Source organism: Lynx canadensis, chromosome C1 (genome assembly GCF_007474595.2).
Source record: "Lynx canadensis isolate LIC74 chromosome C1, mLynCan4.pri.v2, whole genome shotgun sequence".
Classification (NCBI taxonomy): domain Eukaryota; kingdom Metazoa; phylum Chordata; class Mammalia; order Carnivora; family Felidae; genus Lynx; species Lynx canadensis.
In genome coordinates, this window is record NC_044310.1 from 34,537,236 (window position 1) to 34,555,913 (window position 18,678).

The 18,678-nt window shown below is 41.1% G+C and overlaps 2 pseudogenes; both read right to left on the bottom strand.

The window, feature by feature from the left end:
* Positions 1-10,790: 10,790 nt before the first annotated feature.
* Positions 10,791-11,355, bottom strand: LOC115521043 (annotated as a pseudogene).
* Positions 11,356-17,450: 6,095 nt separating this feature from the next.
* Positions 17,451-18,008, bottom strand: LOC115521044 (annotated as a pseudogene).
* Positions 18,009-18,678: the final 670 nt, after the last annotated feature.

An 18,678-nucleotide genomic window follows, 5' to 3' on the forward strand; every position in this document is an offset into this window, starting at 1 on the left:
GCATATAGACTGGGACTGAGAGCTGATAGAAGATGAGGTTCTGCTTTGGAACCTACTTAACCACGAAGGGCTCCCCATGGAAGAGATTATAAGAAGGTTTGGGGAAAGGAGTGAGAGTAGTTGCCTTGGCTCAGGGTGTGTTGAGGAGGCAGAGGGTGGTAGGCAGGGAGAAGGAATATAGAGAGCAGAGGGAAGATGGAGACACTGCTGCAAGCTGGCCTCGGTAGACTGGGCAAAGAGCAACGAGAGTTCCTCTCTCCACAGAGCTCCACAGTGGCCAGCACTGAGGGCGGAAGCCTGCACAGTCTCCCTTTGGAGCTTTCTGGGGCAATATGGATGGGCCTCTTGGTTCGCTCTAGGTGCTCCAACTGCTACAAAACCTGCTGTGCTGGCCCCCAAGGAGCACCACACAGCAACGCCAACTCCCCTTTTACTGTGCATAGCACCCGATGGCCTTGAGACACACTTGCCAAGGGAGAAGTCTCTATTAGGAGATCAATTTTCTCTTTTCCCCACAAATTCAGCTATGAATTTCCTTTGAGGAAATGGTGGTAACTCAGACACCACCAGGGGGCACTAGGGCCTCTAGGCACCAGGGGCCAAGGAAGATAAAATCCCTGAAGTGTGGAGGCCCAGGTCCAGCTGCTGAGCCCCTGCAGCAGCCCCCTCCAGCAGGACCTTGATGTAGTCGATCAGGGAGACTGTGTTGCTGGCTTATCTAACGTGAAACGAGAGGACTGGGCCAAAGAGCCCTATTTCTGTCCAGCCCTACACTACCTGCCATAAAATTAAATGATCACAATGAGTACATTAATTACCTGACACGAATGCTTTAACATAACAAAATTATTAGCCATTTTAGATTTAGTGTTTGTACAGCACTTTATATTTGCAAGGGCGTTGCAATAACTTACCCTGCTGAGGGTGCATTTCAGGCCCTGAACGACATCCTAAAGGGTTTCTTCTGGCCAGCCAGCTGTCTGGCCTCTACCACAGCTGGTCTCCTGCCTTTCTTGCCTGCACTGACTGCTTCTCTTCTTCTCCAGCTGCCACCTGGCATCTCCTCCTGGCAGCCCCCTCATCTGTTCACTGAATCCCTTTTTTCATAGAGCCATGAGACAGTTTCTTCACTTGTGCTCAGGTTACCTACCTGATCCTGCATCAGAATTAAAGGGCCCAAGGGCAACAGCCCTGGGTAGGGCTGGCCTTGGTGTCCAGCAATTGTCTCTCTTGTCCTGGCTATAGCAGCAAATATGGACACCTGATGGGTTCTGCCCTAGTGGGAACTCTGAGTTTGGGGCCTGATGTTGCTCAGACTCCCCAGAAATTGACCACATGTCCTGTCCTATCATTTGCCAAGTGTTCACTGTACCCACACCAGAGCAAGCGCTAGGCCGTTGGGGGGCATGGCATTGAGGGGACTCACTACTGTACAGATTCAGTTCCAGACTGGACGGGATATTACAGGAAACTTTACTAGTCAAACTTGTTGCAGTTGGCTTGGGTGTGAAATCTGCTTCCCCAGGCAGAGAGATCAAAAGCTCAGTTGATGGATGTCTGTGTACCCAGCTCTCCTTGCTTGCTTTCATCTTCCTTCCAGAAAGAGGAGTAAACATTCAGCTAGTGAGCACTGCAGGTGTTCCCTTGAGGAGTGGAAAGGAATATCATTGAGAGCAGACAAGACCACCAATGACAGTGTCCACAGGATATGAAGGGTCTCAAGAAGGAACAAAATGAAGGACATTTGCAGCAGCAGTTCCAGAATTTCTGGATAGGAAGGTCTTTGGGGAAGCAGCAATTTGATTGGAAGGCTGCTGGAGGACTTAACTTGAAGATGAATTTGTGTAGCTTATACAATGCAGATCAATAATATTTCCTAACATGTTTTTAGTCATACGTTACAAAAGTGGAGAAAATATGAGTTTTCTATGTAAAGTTTATCTTGGTGCATAGTATAGAGGTTAAGTAACTCTGGATCTGTATTGCTTGGGTTCAAACTTTAGCTTCACCATTAACCATCGAGGTGATCTCAGGCAAGGGCTTTAGCTTCTCTGTGACCTAATTTCCTCATCTATAAAATATGGATAACTATAGTAACTACCTCACAGACTTATGAAGATTGAATGAGTTAATTCATATAAAGTGTTTAACACATAGTAAGTCCTCTTTAAGGGTTTGCTACTGTTACTCATCAGGAAGAGACTCAAGAGGGCATAGGGGTGGCTATGGTGCTCAAACTGGGTTTTTGGAAGTCAATTGCTAAGTCATTCAAAGTGGAGTGGAGGTGAGAAGAGGGACTCAAGATTTAGGCGAGGAGTGCGTATGGTATGTATGGTGTGTACGGTGGGGTGCCGAAGAGACTCCTGGTAAAGTCAAGACAATTCCGTCTCCATAGGGGTCATGGAAGGGGAAGGGCTGGGTTTCAAGTCATTGAAGACCCACAGCTTTTCAGTGTGCACTAAGTAGCGGGGGCTGCCTGGCACCCTCTTTGACAAAACTAGATGTTACACCTACGAGTGGTGGGGGAAATGATGTATTCTCTTGCCCTTCTGAGCAGTTTGGGAAACCTGTGGAAGGGAGTACAGAATGGGAGGGAGGAGGGTACAGGCTGAGCCAGGGGAGTGGGAGGAGTGGGGTTGCAGGGGAGTGGGAGGGGTGGGCAGGTGGCTCCAAACCCCTGCCTTGCCCCTGCCTGACTGTCCGGGCCTTGGAGGGAGAGTGTTTCTCATGGATAATCACAGTGACTGGCTAATTAGCTGGTCTCCTCCTGCCCTCCCCGCTGCCTCCAGGCTCTGAACCTCCTAGAAACTCAAGGGGAATGGAGGGGCAGTGACCATTCCAGGGAATGGGGGACATCCTGTTTCCTGGCCCTGACCCAAAGAGGTAATGGGATAGAGAGGAGCTCAGCAGGTGAGAAAACCTGGCCTCTGGCTGGGTCCTGAAAAGCCCCCCAGTTGGGGGCCTTGTGTACCTCACCTCACATCTCCCTCTAAAGTGAAACAAGGGACTCTGACAAGCTTCCCCTAAGAGCCTGTTTCATCAACAAGCCTATCTGAGATTCTGTCTCTTCTTGTGGTTGCGAACAGGAAAGTGAGGGAGCAGACCTGAGTTCTATGGTCTTCTGAGCTCTGGAACCTTAAAGCTGAGATGAACAGGCCAAACCCCTGGTCCTGCCCCACGCTCCAGAGACAGAGTAGGTTCACCCACCACACCAGTGAACAAAAAGACCCACATGTCCATGTTTTTTCCTTGGAAAAGCATTCTCAGGAAGACTCTGGATTAAGAATTAGAGAGCCGGGGTGCCTGGGTGGCTCAGTCGGTTAAGCGGATGACTTCTGCTCAGGTCATGATTTCGTGGTCCGTGAGTTCGAGCCCCGCGTCGGGCTCTGTGCTGACAGCTCAGAGCCTGGAGCCTGTTTCAGATTCTGTGTCTCCCTCTCTCTGACCCTCCCCTGTTCATGCTCTGTCTCTCTCTGCCTCAAAAATAAATAAACGTTAAAAAAAAATTTTTTTTAAAAGAATTAGAGAGCCATGGGGCACCTGGGTGGCTTAGTCGGTTAAGCATCCGACTTCAGCTCAGGTCATGAATCTCATGGCTCATGAGTTCGAGCCCCGTGTTGGGCTTTATGCTGTCAGTTCAGAGCCTGGAGCCTGCTTCGGATTCTGTGTTTCCCTGTCTCTCTCTGCGCTTCCCCCGCTCACACTCTGTGTGTGTGTGTGTGTGTGTGTGTGTGTGTGTGTGTGTCTCAAAAATAAGTAAACATTAAAAAATTAAAAAAAAAAAGAATTAGAGAGACAGCTAGAAAACTTCTGACCTTGTTAACTTGAGGGGGTCCTCTAGTCTAGGGATCTTCAAAGGTGATTCCTTAGGTCAGGAGGAAAATATCAGAATGTATATGTATTTTTAATGTAAGAAAGAAATAAATTGGGTTTTACTGATATTTGGCATACACATTGGGACAGGCACCCTACTTGGTAAGTCACCTGGTCACTTGTCATGAAGGGACATGATGGATCCTGAAGGGAATCTGGGAATTGGACAACATTGGAGGATTGACAGTGGTTCTTACAACATGTTGCAGATAATGTGTATCCAGTTGAGGGATTTACTGGTTATATTAACTAGTTTTAGCTAAACATCTTCATAGAATGGACAGATAGTTTAAAAGATTCCTACAAAGACAACATGACTTTTAAATAATACCCAAAAATGCAAGCACAATCAATTGCTTCTACTCCTAGTGGGAGCTTTTAGACAGATTATCAGATAGAAACAATTGTAAGCTAATCATATCTGACAAGAAGTCAGCAAAAACTTTTTGAAATTATTAAGAAGTGTATTTGAAATATGGATTTACATGCATTTTAATTAATTCTGCCCTAAGTATATATTGTACCTTTAGATATTAGCCGATGGTAGTAATTTAGAAATAAGTATACCTATGTTGGAAGAGTGTGTACTTTTTGTTTTTTAAATGTTTATTTATTTTTTGAGAGAGAGAGACAGAGTGTGAGCAGAGGAGGGGCAGAGAAAGAGGGAGACACAGAATTTGAAGCAGGCTCCAGGCTCTGAGCTGTCAGCACAGAGCCTGATGTGGGGCTCAAACTCACAAACGATGAGATCATGACCTGAGCTGAAGTTGGACGCTTAACCGACTGAGCCACCCAGGCGCTCCAAGAGTGTGTACTTTTTTACTGATAAGTGTGCATGGTCAAGAAATTTGGAGACCACTGTGTTAGTTTCTCTGTGGCTCAAGTTTTGTCAAAAATAATTATTGGGGCACCTGTGTGGCTCAGTCAGTTGGGCGGCTGACTGGCTCAGGTCATAATCTCGCAGTTCGGGAGTTTGAGCCCCGCATTGGGCTCTGTGCTGACAGCTCAGAGCCTGGAGCCAGCTTCACATTATGTGTCTCCCTCTCTCTCTACCTCTCCCCCCTCATGCTCTGTCTCCCTCTGTCTCAAAAATAAATAAACGTCAAAAAATTAAAACAAAAACAATTATTGTTTTCCAGAAAAGTGGTAAGATAAAATTTCACTTATCTTAACATATGATATGCTATTTGGTGTCTGGACTCTCATTTTCTATCTGTGAAACCTTGTACAGGTGTCTTAAAACTCTCTGAACCTTGCTTTGTTTATCTGTAAGTCATTACAGCATTGTTATAGGATTATATAAAAATGTTTATATGTCTGCCACACTGTGGACCCTTGATAAATGGTTGATATTATTACAAAGAAAGGTATTGTTAAGCCAAATTAAGAGGATTCATAAATTAGTAGGATAAACTATTTTTGTGCAACATTTTTAAAGTACCTGAAGGGTTCCAGTTCACTTTGGGCTAAGGGCTGAGGATACAGAGGTGGATTTGGTGGAGACTCTGTAGTTTAGAATTCGGAGCTGACATTGTCTAGATCCCTACAACAGCCTCCTGACTGGTGCCCCTGCCTTCCCTGCCTTCATTGTCCCCCGCTGTTCCCCCCGCTCTAGCTTTCACCTTCACGTGACTGGCAAACCAGTCCTCCCCATCACTTTCATCACTCACTCCCATGTGCAAAGACCTTCAATAACTCCCTTGTAGTACACAATTCTCTGTTGTATACAGTCTTGAATTGTTCAGTAATTTTTCTTCAATTCAGACTTCTCTTCCCAGATAAACCTGTTGTAGTTAGGACTTAGAACTTACAAATAAGGAAGATAAGGTTGCCCCTGAGAGAATTTAACTTAATCAGCAGGTGATGAAAGGAACCCAAAGTCTCCTAGGCCCTTGGGAACGGTTACTTGACTACTAATCAGTGGTATTAACACATCTAAGGAAAGAGAGCTTCAGTGTGGTCTGCAGTACAACTCAAAATAGAGGAAAGCCACAGAGATAAACTTTAGCTGAATGCATCCAGCACTGCCCATGGGACAAAGATACTGGAAATAGGAGAACCTGAACATTTCAATCATGAGTCTTCAAGGCTATTTATTGCCTCTGGCCAGGAGAGATCTTCCTCCATTGTACATTATACTTCTCTGGTAAAGATACTCAGCATTCTTGTCATCTTTGATCTCCCGGATGAAATATTCCCCCTTTTTAATTACTAGGTCTGGAAATACTATCAGGGTACTGATTTACTAATTCTACTTCTCAGGTATTTACAGAATGAGATGGGGAACCTCTTACAGGGTGTCAAGCATTCTGGTCAATTGAAAAATTATATCTCTATTGTTTATATGAGTCTGACAATCTTAGCTTATGTGAATCTGATAATTAAGTAAAGATCTAAGTGAAAAAGATGAAACTTATGAGGCAGGAGAAATACAGCAGAATGTTTTTTTTTTTTTTTAATCATGTGGTTGAAATGCTCCTTTTAAGTAAGACATACCATCTAGAACCTACAAAAGAAAAGATTTAACTAAGTAAAAAACTTAACCTCAATACAAAGAAAAACACTATAAGCAAACTTGAAAGACATGATGGACTAGGATCACATATTTGCAAGTTACATAATAAATAAAGGATTGATATCGACACTATATGAAGAGAACCTAATAATGAGTAAGGAAAAGACAACCCAACAGAAAAATGGGTAAAGAATATGAATTAGGAAAGTTACAGAAAATATGTCTAATAATAATGTCTCACAAACATTTGAAAATGGTTCAAGTTCACTTTTAACTAAGGAAATGAAATTAAAATAACAGTGATATACCCCTTCCATAAGATTGCTATAGTTTTTAAAAGATACATGAGATACATTGAAAAATTGATAGTGTCTTTAATATAACTGATGAGGGTGTGGGAAAACAGATGTTTCAAATATTAATGGGATATATGTTGGTACAGTTTCTTTTGGAGGATCACTTGGAAGTTTCTATCAAAATCTGACTATTGCTATTATACAGGCACACCTTAGAGATATTGCAGGTTAGGTTCCAGGCCACCCCAATAAAGCAAATATCACAATAAAGCGAATGTCGCCATAAAGCCAGTCAAATGAATTTTTTGATTTCCCAGTGCATACAAAAGTTACATTTACACTACACTGTAGTCTATTACGTGTGCAATAACATTATGTCTAAAAAAAACCACATACCTTAGTTTAAAAATACTTTATTGCCAAAAAATGGTAACCATCAACTGAACTCTCAGTGAGTCATAATCTTTTTGCTGTTGAAGGGTCTTGCCTTGATGTTGATGGCTAGCTGACTGGTCAGGGTGGTGGTTGAAGGCGGGGCTGGCTGTAGCAATTTCCTAAAATAAGACAACAGTGCCGTGTGTCTCATTGATTGACTCTTCCTTTCACACAAGATTTCTCTGTAGCATGCAATGCTGCTTGATAACATTTTACCCACAGTAAAACTCCTTTCAAAATTGGAGTTAATCCTTCCAAACTTCATCAACTCAGTTTATGTGATATCCTAAATCCTTTGTTGTCATTTCAATAGTCTTAACAGCATCTTCACCAGGAGGAGATTCCATCCCAAGAAACCACTTTCTTTGTTCATCCCTGAGAAGCAACTCCTCATCTGTTCCAGAGTTATCATGAGATTGAAGCAATTCAGCCACATTTGAGGTTCCACTTGTAATTCTACTTCTCTTGCTCTTTCTACCCCAGGTGCAGTTACTTCCTCCACTAACATCTTGAACCCCTCAAAGCCATCCATGAGGGCTGGAATCAACTTCCTCCAAACTCCTGTTAACCTCTTCTCATGAATCACAAATGTTTTTAATGGCATCTAGAATGGTGAATCCTTTCCAGAAGGTTTTCAATGTACTTTGCCCAGATTGTCAGAGGAATCACTATCTGTGGCATCTATAACCTTACAAAATGCATTTCTTAAATCATAAGACTTGAAAGCTGAAATTACTCCTTGATCCACAGGCTGCAGAATGGATGCTGTGTTAGTAGGCAAGAAAATAACATCCATCTCATGGTATATCGCCATCAGAGCTTTGGGTGACCAGGTGCATTGTCAATGAGCAACAATATTTTGAAAGGAATCTATTTTCCTGAGCAGTAGTTCTCAATAGTGGGCTTAAAATATTCAGTGAACCATGTTGTAAACAGAATGGTCAATGAGCATTGACTTCAGCTTCAAATCGCCAGCTGCATTAACCTCCAACAAGAGAGTCTGCCTGTCCTTTGATGATTTGAAGCCAGGCATTGACTTCTCCTCTCTAGCTATGCAAGTTTTAGATGGCATCTTCTTCCAATATAAGGCTGCTCTATGTTGAAAATCTGTTGTTTCATGTAGCCACCTTCATTAATGATCTCAGATCTTCTGGGTAACTTGCTGCAGCTTCTACATTGCCACTTGCTGCTTCACCTTGTACCTTTTTGTTATGAAGATGGATCCTTTCCTCAAACCTCATGAACCCCTCTCCACTAGCTTCCGATTTTTCTTCTGTAGCTTCCTTGCCTCTCTCAACCTTCATAGAATTGAACAGACTTGGGGCCTTGCTCTGGATTAGGTTTGGCTTAAGGGAGTGTTGTTGCTGGTTTGATCTTCTATCCAGACCACTCAAACTTTTCCCATATCAGCAATAAGGCTGTTTTGTTTTCTGCCTGAGCCAACCTGAAGGTGGTGTTTTCACCTTATTCATGTGCTCACTGGAGTAGCACTCTTAATTTCCTTCAAGAACTTTTCCTTTGCATTCTCAACTTGACTATTTGGCTTAAGAAGGCTAGCTTTTGGTCTGTCTCAGCTTTTGACATGCCTTCCTCACTATGTTTAATAATTTCGAGCTTTTGATTTAAAGAGAGATGTGCAGCTCTTCCTTTTGATCAAACACTTAGAGGCCAGTGTAGGGTTATTAACTGGCCTAATTTCAATATTGTTGTGTCTCAGGGAACAGCAGGGGCCCAAGGAGAGGGAGAGAGACCAGGGTAACTGCCAATTGGTGGAGAGTTAGAACACATAAAACATTTATGGATTAAGTTTGCCATCTTGTATGGGCACAGTTCATGGTGCCCCAAAGCGATTACAAAGTAACATCAAAGACCACTGGTCACAGATCACCATAACAAATATAATAATAATGAAAAAGTTTGAAATATTGCAAGAACTACCAAAATGTGACACTGACACACAAAATGAGCAAATGCTGTTGGAAAAATGGCGCAATAGACTTGCTTGATGCGGGGTTACTACAATTTATTTAAAAAACTATGAAGTGCAGTAAAACGAAGTGCAGTAAAATGAGGTATGCTCATTGTTTTTCTGATGTTGAATGTTGCTTTACTCTTACCCCTGCATTTCCATCCATCTCTTGGTTTAGTTTGATTTCACCCCAAGTTGTTTTTTCAAGAAGGGATTGCATGTTATTTACTCCCCAAGTTCTTGTTTGAGAATGTGTGTTGTTGGCTTGTTTACCTAAATGAAAACCTGACCAGGTATTATATTCTTGGGCTCACTTTATTTCCCTAGAAACTTTGCAGCCACCGAATGCTGCCATGGAGAAGTCTGAGACCAGCCTGATTCTTCCTTCTTGTAAGTGATCTGCTTTTTCTGCCTGTATGACTAAAGAATTCCCTCTTCATCCTGAGAGCTGAAGAACTTAATCAGGATATATCTTTATTTCAACTGTTCCTTCTTGGTTTTTCTTGCAACATAGTATGTCCTTTTAATGTGTAGATTCAGTCCTCCATAGCTCTTCACATGAGGAAAAATTTCTTCTGTTATATATTAAAACACCTTTTCTTTTTAATTTGTTGCATTCTTACACCTGGTTTTATGTTTTCAAAGCATTTTTCAATATTTGAAGGTATCTTGTTTATTAGTTTAATGTCTTTCTAACCCACAAAATGTAAACTCCATGAGAAAAGGAACTTTATCTCTCTGTTGTAATTTCTGTAGCCCCAGTATCATGAACAGGGCCAAAGAAGATCATTGCTCTTTCAATAAATATTTATTTTCGATTTTACAAAGTATGCAGTGAACTTTCTCAGCATAGATCTTTTTGAACCATTTAAGTGATCTCCTTAAAGTAAATTTCTGGAAGTGGGATTACTATATGAAGAGGTAAGCACATTTAATATTATGTTCCCCATTGCCAAACTATTTCCAGAAAGATTGTTCAAATATATGCTCTACCAAAAGTGCAGGTGAGTGCCCGTTTCACAAAATGTAGTCTATTTTTCCAATCTCTGCCAACCTATAGGTAAAACTTAATAGCTTATTGTTTTATTTCTATTTTCTTTAGGCTATTAGACACTTGCAGACCTTAGACTGTGAATTTTCTATTTATGCAGCTTGACCTGTTTCTAGTGTTGTTAATATTTTCTTGTTGATATAGGAGCTAGTTAGGTATTTGTTATTAACTCTTTTTAATTAAGTATTATAAATATTCTCACTATTTGTTATTTGTCTTCTGGTCTTATATATGGCCTTTCTTGCTATGCAGAATGTTTACATTTGTATGTGGTTACTATTTTCTCTTTGTGGCTTCTAACTTTTGGGACATGTTTTGAAAGACTTTCTTCAACTCTAAGATTATACAAATATTTTCCCATGTTTTCTTCAAGTATTTTTATGGTTTCATTCCCCCCATATATTTTGGCTCTAAGGAGTGAGGTTGGGATAAAATTGTATTTTTTCTAAATGGCTGGCCAGTTACTCCAAAATCATTTACTGAATTATTCAACATATATCCACTGATTAGCATTTATCAACTATCATGTGCCAGACCCTAAGTCCTTTACATACATAATCTAGTGTAATCTTTTCATCAAGAGATGACAAAATCAGTTTTACATTTTGTTTGTTTGTTTTTATTTTTACTTGCATTTATTTTATGCAGAATTTATTCCCAGGCCATAAGTTTTTGTTTCTTCAGTTTCTTCTGGGATATCTTTTTTTTCTGTGCAGCTTCCTCTTCTGGTTTAGGAACAATCTGCTCTTTTTCAGTAAGGATCATCTCAATGTGGCAGGGAGAACTCACGTATGGATTAATCTGACCATGAGCCCTGTAAATTCTATGCCGCATTTTGGGGTCTTTGTTCACCTGGATGTGCCTAATGCCTAGAGAATTTACATCTAAACTCTTAAGTTCAGCATTACTCTCTGCATTTTTAGGCATATGCAGTAAAAATTCGGCACTCTTTTTGGACCACCGACTCTGTGTCCAGCCCCACCGTTTGGCCTGGTCACACCCACACCTACCAACTCCACCCTTGTGGTGACAAAATGGCACACACTGCTTCTACAAAGTTACATTTTCAGATATACATACCCTTGATGGCCTGGGAAATTTCACGTGTATTCTTAAAGTGAACACGAATATCTGAACCTCTTAATTTGCATGATTTTGTCGGGTTTTCTGGGTCAAATGAATAGCAAACCATTTTCAGAGATCACCTCAGGCCACTCACGGGAAGAGAAAATCAGATTTACGTTTAAACAAAACAAAACAAGAACATTGTTTCCAATGTGGAAGATAGACTAGAAGGGGAGAAAAGGAATTCAATGTAACCAGTTATTTAAGTGATCCAGGCAAAAGGCTCCTTTGCAGCTGTATATTCTAGCACTTACAGGTCATGGCACATGGTAGATATTGAGTAAATACCTATTGAACAAAAAATGATAGTGACTTGGACCAAAGAGGTGGCAGTAGAGATGGAGAAAAGTGGACAAATTTTGAGAAATACTTTGGAGATAGAATTAACAAATTGTATTTAAATATGGGGAGATTATTTAAATATGGCGAGATGTAAGAGAGGGAGTCAAAAGTGACTCAGGTTTCTGGAAGGAATAGATTTAATTGGAAAGTGATGAGTTTACTTTTGAACACGCTGAGCTGGAGGTACCTTGGAGATATTCATTTGAAGATGTCAGGTAAGCAGTTAGGTATATCAATCCGGAGCTCAAACAACAAACTGAACTCGGGTATGAATTTGAGGAGCATATGCACACTGATGGTAATTGAACCCATGGGAAGAGTTACGATTACTTAAGGAAAGGGTATTGAATGAAAAGAGAAAATCCCCTAGGACAGATCCCTGAAACACTCTGATATTTAAAGGTTTAGTAATAGAAGAGGGAGGAGCCAGTAAAAATGTCTGTGAAGGGCTGCCAGACAAATAAGAGAAACTGGGAGAGTGATGTCTTTGAAGACAAGGAAAGAGTGTGTTCAAGGAGAGAGTTCAGGGTAATTCTAAGAGCGAGTGAAATGATGGACCATGAACGCTAAGCTATATAAACAGAGAAGTAAAGACAGGAAGGGGGTAATAGAAAGGAAGTGAAGTGATCAATAATCTTTTCAAACAAAGGGAGTACAGTTGCAGTCAGGCTGGTTTAATAAGTGAGTTGGAAAGATAGGTGATTGTGGTCAGAAAGTGGACTATTAGAATTATTTTATTTTATTTTATTTTATTTTATTTTATTTTATTTTATTTTATTTTATGCATGAGTGGGGGAGAGGAATAGAGGTAGGGAGAGAGAGAGAATCTTAAGTAGCCTCCACACTCAGCATGGAGCCCAACACAGGGCTCTATCCCACGACCCTGGCTGGTATCATGACAAAGCCAAAAATCAGGAGTCCGACGCTCAACCAACTGAGCCACCCAGGAGCCCTAGAATTAGTGATTTTAGAAATAGAGAAAGTAGAGGAGCTTTAGGTGATGATGACCAGGTCCAGGTAGTGACTGTAGGGGGCAAGTGTCAAGTAGCTTTGGAGAAGAACATTGGAGATTAGGTGGGTCTTTCACGAGGACTTTAAACTCACTTAGGACGATGGCAGGACTTGCAGTATAAGAAACACAGTAACCAAGTACCAGTATCTTCTGTGAACAATGCGCACACAGGAGGCAGGTAGATTACAGTGACCAATCAGGGAGAGGATAGCAGGGGTTTTACAAAAGGGTGGGGAAGAAGTGGACTCTGACTAGCACTGAGGAGTATCCTGGTCTCCTGATACTAAATAGGTGTGAAAATATGAGCAGACCTCACTGGAGAGAGTAGCAGGGAAAGTGGCCTAGAGAAGGCCAGGTTTAAATTGTCTTTTTTTTTTTTTTTAAACGTTTATTTATTTTTGAGAGAAAGAGAGAGAGTGTGAGCTGGGTAGGGGCAGAGAGGAGAGGGAGACATAGAATCTGAAGCAGGATCCAGGCTCTGAGCTGTCAGCACAGAGCCCGACGGGGGGCTCATACTCACAAGCCATGAAGTTATGACCTGAGCCAAAGTTGGATTGCTTAACCAACTGAGCCATCCAGGTGCCCTGAGAAGGCCAGGTTTAAATAAGTACAGAAGTGGAAGGAACATTCAAGGAAATGATTGGGTGTGTTGAGGAGCTGGTTTCCAGAGGGCAATTGGAAGGTGTGCACAGGGAGAAAAGGGGATTTCATTAGGCTTAAGGAAATACAGAGCATTTTAGGAATGACAGTTCTGTAGAGGACAAATCTGGGAGGAGAGCAGGTAATTGTGTGTGGGGCTTTGACCTATGAAAATTGGAATGAAGCTTGGCAGGTTTAGTCACAGCTGACTCTTGGAGAACAGTGGACATAAAGGCTTAATAAAAGTCAGCTGTGGTCTGGAAGGTCCTGCAAGTATTTGTTTTCATGCAGAAGTGTGATTAGTCACAGTAGATGCAGCAGAGGACAGTAGTGGGAGCTAAAAAGCATGAAGTTCAAGATTCTTTGAGGGGAGGAAGGAACAGTGGTCCTAAGATTAAATTTAGGTTGCAGCATCAACTGGTATCCTCTTTAATCAGGGTTTGGAGGTCGTGGTACTTACAGCTCCGGGTGGGGTGTGGGGAAAAAGGGACTTAGTAGTAGTCCAGGAATCGAGCCTCGAACTACAGATGCAGATACAGTTTAGCACTTCCACTGGAGAGGGGCACCTGGGTGCCTCAAGTAGGTTAAGTGTCTGACTTCGCTTGACATGCTTTCATGGTTTGTGAATTTGAGCCCTGCGTTGGGCTCTCTGCTGTCAGCACAGAGCCCATTTCAGATCCTCTGTCCCCCTTTTTCTCTGCCCTTCCCCCTCGTGTGCATCCTCTCTCTCTCAAAAATAAATAAACGTTAAAAAAAAAAACATTTAAAGAACTTCCACTGGAGAACAAATTTTTTATTTTCACTCTCTGAGTATGGAAATGATGCCAAAACTATTATTTCCAAGTACTTTCACTTGTCATTACAGGCTCAAATTTTAAATGATTTGGGACATTTCCCCCGTTTCCTTCTTATTTTAGCAAAGTTTGTCTTTGCTTAATTCGTAATTTACATAACTGTTGGTAAGTTAAATTTTCCAACACAAGAGAGATCATGGTTTCAGGTTGGTAGGACTACAGAATTCAGGTCTTAACAAAACTTGAAGTCACATCTAAGGACGGGAAATATAAATGTTAGTTTTCAATTTGTTATTTTCTTGCCAACCTTTATAAAACTGATAGAAAATACATTAGCAGAACTAGGTCAGTGTCATACACAGTACATCTTCCTCACCCCCCTCAGCTCCTTGTGACTTCTTGTTGCACTAAACTTCTGAGATGCTTTTTCATCTCTAACCCTCTGTTGGTACTGTTATGGATATATTCTATTTTTTCACTGCAGAAGCTCTTTGTTTTTTACCCACATATAAGCAGTTATTTTTGTTATTTTTAAAGTTTTTTTTGAATTTTTAAAATGTAGATTTATTTTTGAGAGAGAGAGAGCGAGCAAGCATGAGCATGAGCGGGGGAGGGGCAAAAAGAGACTGAGACACAGAATCCAAAGCAGGCTCCAGGCTCTGAGCTGTCTGCCCAGAACCCAGTGTGGGGCTCGAACTCACGAGCTATGAGATCATGACCTGAGCCAAAGTGAGCCACCCAGGCGTCCCAATTTATTTTTGAGAGAGAGAGAGAGAGAGTGCTCTCATGAGCAGGAAGGGGGCAGAGAGAGAGAGAATCCCAAGCAGGCTCTGTGCTGACAGCCCAATGTGGGGCTTTTTCTCATGAACCCCAAGGTCATTACCAACAAGAGTTGAACACTTAACCAAATGATCCACCCAGGCTTCCCTTTATTTTTTGTTTTTTTTATAATCACCTCTTAGATGCATATTTTTCCATGTTTTAACAGCTCAGAAATTGAGATACTTCTTATAACCCAAACTGTCTTTGATTTGATGAAATCTAGTACTTTGTGTCACTCCCTCCCCACAGCCTAACATAATTTCTAATACACAGGAAGCACTGAACAAATGTTTGCTTGCTTATTGATTGACTAATATGTAAGTTAAGAAGAGGCTGTACAAGTTGAATTCTTCCTTCCTTCCTTCCTTCCTTCCTTCCTTCCTTCCTTCCTTCCTTCCTTCCTTCTTTCCTTCCTTTCTTAAAAGATTTTATTTTGAGGGCTCCTTGGTGGCTCAGTTGGTGAAGCATCCTACTTCAGCTTGGGTCATGATCTTACAGTTCATGAGTTTGAGCGCCACATGGGCTGTCTGCTCTCAGCACAGAGCCCACTTTGGATCCTCTGTCTCCCCCTCCCTCTGCCCCTCCCCTGTTCTCTCTCTATGTCTCAAAAATAAATAAAAACATTTAAAAAATAAATTTAAAAAGATTTTATTTTTAAGCAATCTCTATACCCAACATGGGACTCGAACTCACAGCTCCAAAATGAAGAGTCACAAGCTCCACTGACTGAGCCAGCCAGGTACTCCAAGTTGAATTATTTCTTAAATACCAACTTTGACTTGACTTCCAGCATTTATTCAAACTCTTAAGTTTCATAAGTCTTTATTCAATAAAATGTTAGGTTATTACAAAAATAGAGGAAAGGAATAAAGAAGGTGTAATAATTTACCTGCTTTTATAATGATTTTAAAATGGATTTAATAAGCATTCCTTGACAATAATAATAATTCCTTAATAAAGCATTCCTTAACAATACCTACCTTACTTTTTTTTTTAATGTTCATTTATTTATTTTGAAATGGGGGGAGGGGCACAAAGAGGAGGAAAGAGAATCCCAAGCAGGCTCCACTCCCAACATGGAGCTCAATGTTACAACTGTGAGATCATGACCTAAGCCAAAATCAAGAGAAGGACACTTAACCAACTGAGCCACCCAGGAAGCCCCCCCTATTTTACTTTTGTGTAGAATTTGTCACCTCCCCCCCAAAAAAAACAACATGTAGTATTGATAGAAAAAAATGACTATTAGAATCAGAGAGCGGCACCTGTCTGGCTTAGTCCATAAAGCATGTGACTTGGTCTCAGGGTCGTGAGTTTGAGTCCCATGTTGGGCGTAGAGATTACTTAAAAAAAAAAAAAAAAGACCATTCACTTGGTGGGGCACCTGGCTGACTCAGTGTTGTAAGTTTGAGCCTCAGGTGTAGAGATTACTTAAATAAATAAATAAAAATAGAGAAAGTATGTCATTTACCTAAGTTCCACAACTAAGCAGTCTTGGTTTCTTGGTTTGTAGTACTTGTTCTTTACGATGGGCTGAGTCATTCCATGGAAAGACAGATGTACCAAAACTATTCTTAAATGCAGTGCATTTTTGCAAAGTGCTTCTTAAAACTGATGGCCTTGAAGTGAAATTCTAACTGAATATGTGCTGTTGCATCCATTTCTTTCTAGCCTTAAAAAGCAGGGATAAAGGGGAAAGGGAAAAGAAGCAGCAGAGCTGAAGTATAATTGCCTAGTAGGCACCGTTCAATGAGAGAGGCAGTAAAAAGTGAAACTCCTGTTATTACATAGTAAAGAACACCTTATTTAGCTCTTGGGAAAGATTGAAGGATATTTACTGCTAAAATGCAATTTTCACTCACTTTGAAGGAATCATCACAACTGTCAACTCTTTTTCTAACTTAGAACCTTTAAGTCATTCTCATGAAATGTTTGTATTCCTTTGTCTTACCTTTTCTGCACATGCCTCCATGGCATCACTCCATTGCTTAGCTTTGATTTGACTTTCGGAGTTATTTTCTCTTCTAAACAGAAATTTCCAGGCACTCCTTAGGTTATCCCTTTCTTGCTTTTGCTTTCATTGCAATGCTATCTTATCTGACATTCATTTTAGCCAAGATTAACTTTCTTTGCCCCGGAATATATGATTTTTCTTCACCTACAAGCTTGTTTGAAGCCAGGTGTGTCCCAGTGTAGAAGTGTCCGTTTTCCATTTCATTGAAGTTGCTTCCTGGAATTACTTCTCTCTTGGGAAACGAAGGGTGGCTTTCAGTGAAGCTCACAACTCCAGAAAATAGCGAGCACTGATTTTGCAAGTTACAGTGAGGGATCTTGATAGTAGTGGTTGCCCTCCCTTATGGGGATGGCATCATATTGATGCCTTATTTCTCCCTTCCTACTCAGAGTGCTTCCAAAGTATCAGAGAAGGGACCTCTCATGACTTCCAGATATTTCGCCCTTTGATTTCTTTTTTCAATTATTTGTTTATATTTAGTTAGTTTTGCTTTCTAGCTATGTTTTACTTATTTTTTTTAAACAAGCTCTGATCAATTTTATTAATGAAAAATTTTGCATGTTTTACTTTTCACCAGTCTGTTCTGGCATGCTTCTAATGATATCAGAATCACCTGGATCAATGATAGCCAGTATGCATACTCCACAGTATTTTCCACGTTCTATGCCCAATTCAATACTATTGCCCCTGTAGTGATAGACACCAGTTTTGGCTAACATGACATAATACTCTATTTCAGGTTTCTTCAAGGCTGGGCAGTTGTTGGTCAGGATGACCAGTTTCGCTTTGCCATGTCTGATCATTTTCCAAGTCCACTTGGTACTTTCCCCTTTTCTTTCTTTCTTTTTTTAAAATTTTTTTTGAATGTTTATTTTTGAGGCAGGGAGGGGCAGAGAGAGAGGGAGACACAGAATCTGAAGCAGGCTCCAGATTCTGAGTTGTCAGCACAGAGCCCGACGCGGGGGCTCAAATTCATGAACCATGAGATCATGACCTGAGCTGAAGTTGGAGGCTTAACTGATTGAGCCACCCAGGTGCCCCCACTTTCCCCTTTTCATAATGAGTTGGAGCCCAGAGTAGATTGACTACAGCAGCTTTTTCATCTTCATTGCAGCCACCATCTTCCCACCTTAGGTGCAGGCTGGCCCCAACCAAGAGTAGCCACCAAGATGGACAGGAGTGAGAAAAAGGTGCTATGTCTTACTTTTTAAGCTATGTTTTAGCTAACTTTTTGAGTGGGTTATTTAATCTAAGCTTAAATTATTTTGTCTATAAAATATGGATGAAAATGCCTACCAATCAGGGTTTTTGTGACATCGCTCATCTAAAAGTGGCTAGGTGGTTCATTTCATAGCTCTTTATAAAATGTCATTCAGTTCAGTACATTCCTTCACTATCTGCAACTTGAAATCATTCTAATTGCTTGCTATGCTCTTGTCCTAAATTTTCTTGCCCTTAACTCACTTAACTTCTCCAAATTCATGTGGTCTTCTGGTAGGCTGGTCATATAATTTATTTAGACACTTTTTTTAACATGGGGGTTGAATTCAAGACCCCAAGATTGAGAGTTGCATGCTCTACCAACTAAGCCAGCCAAGCACCCCTGATTTACTTGGACACTTTTGAGAGTACAAGGGGGCAGCCCCATCAATAATTATGCTAGGACAATAGGTGTAAACACATTAACCCTCTCCTGGCTATAGAAGACTGCTTCCTACCCTGGGAATTATCTTCATGTTGCCATTTCAGGACTTCATTGCTTTACTGACCTGTATAAATTCTTCCCTCTGT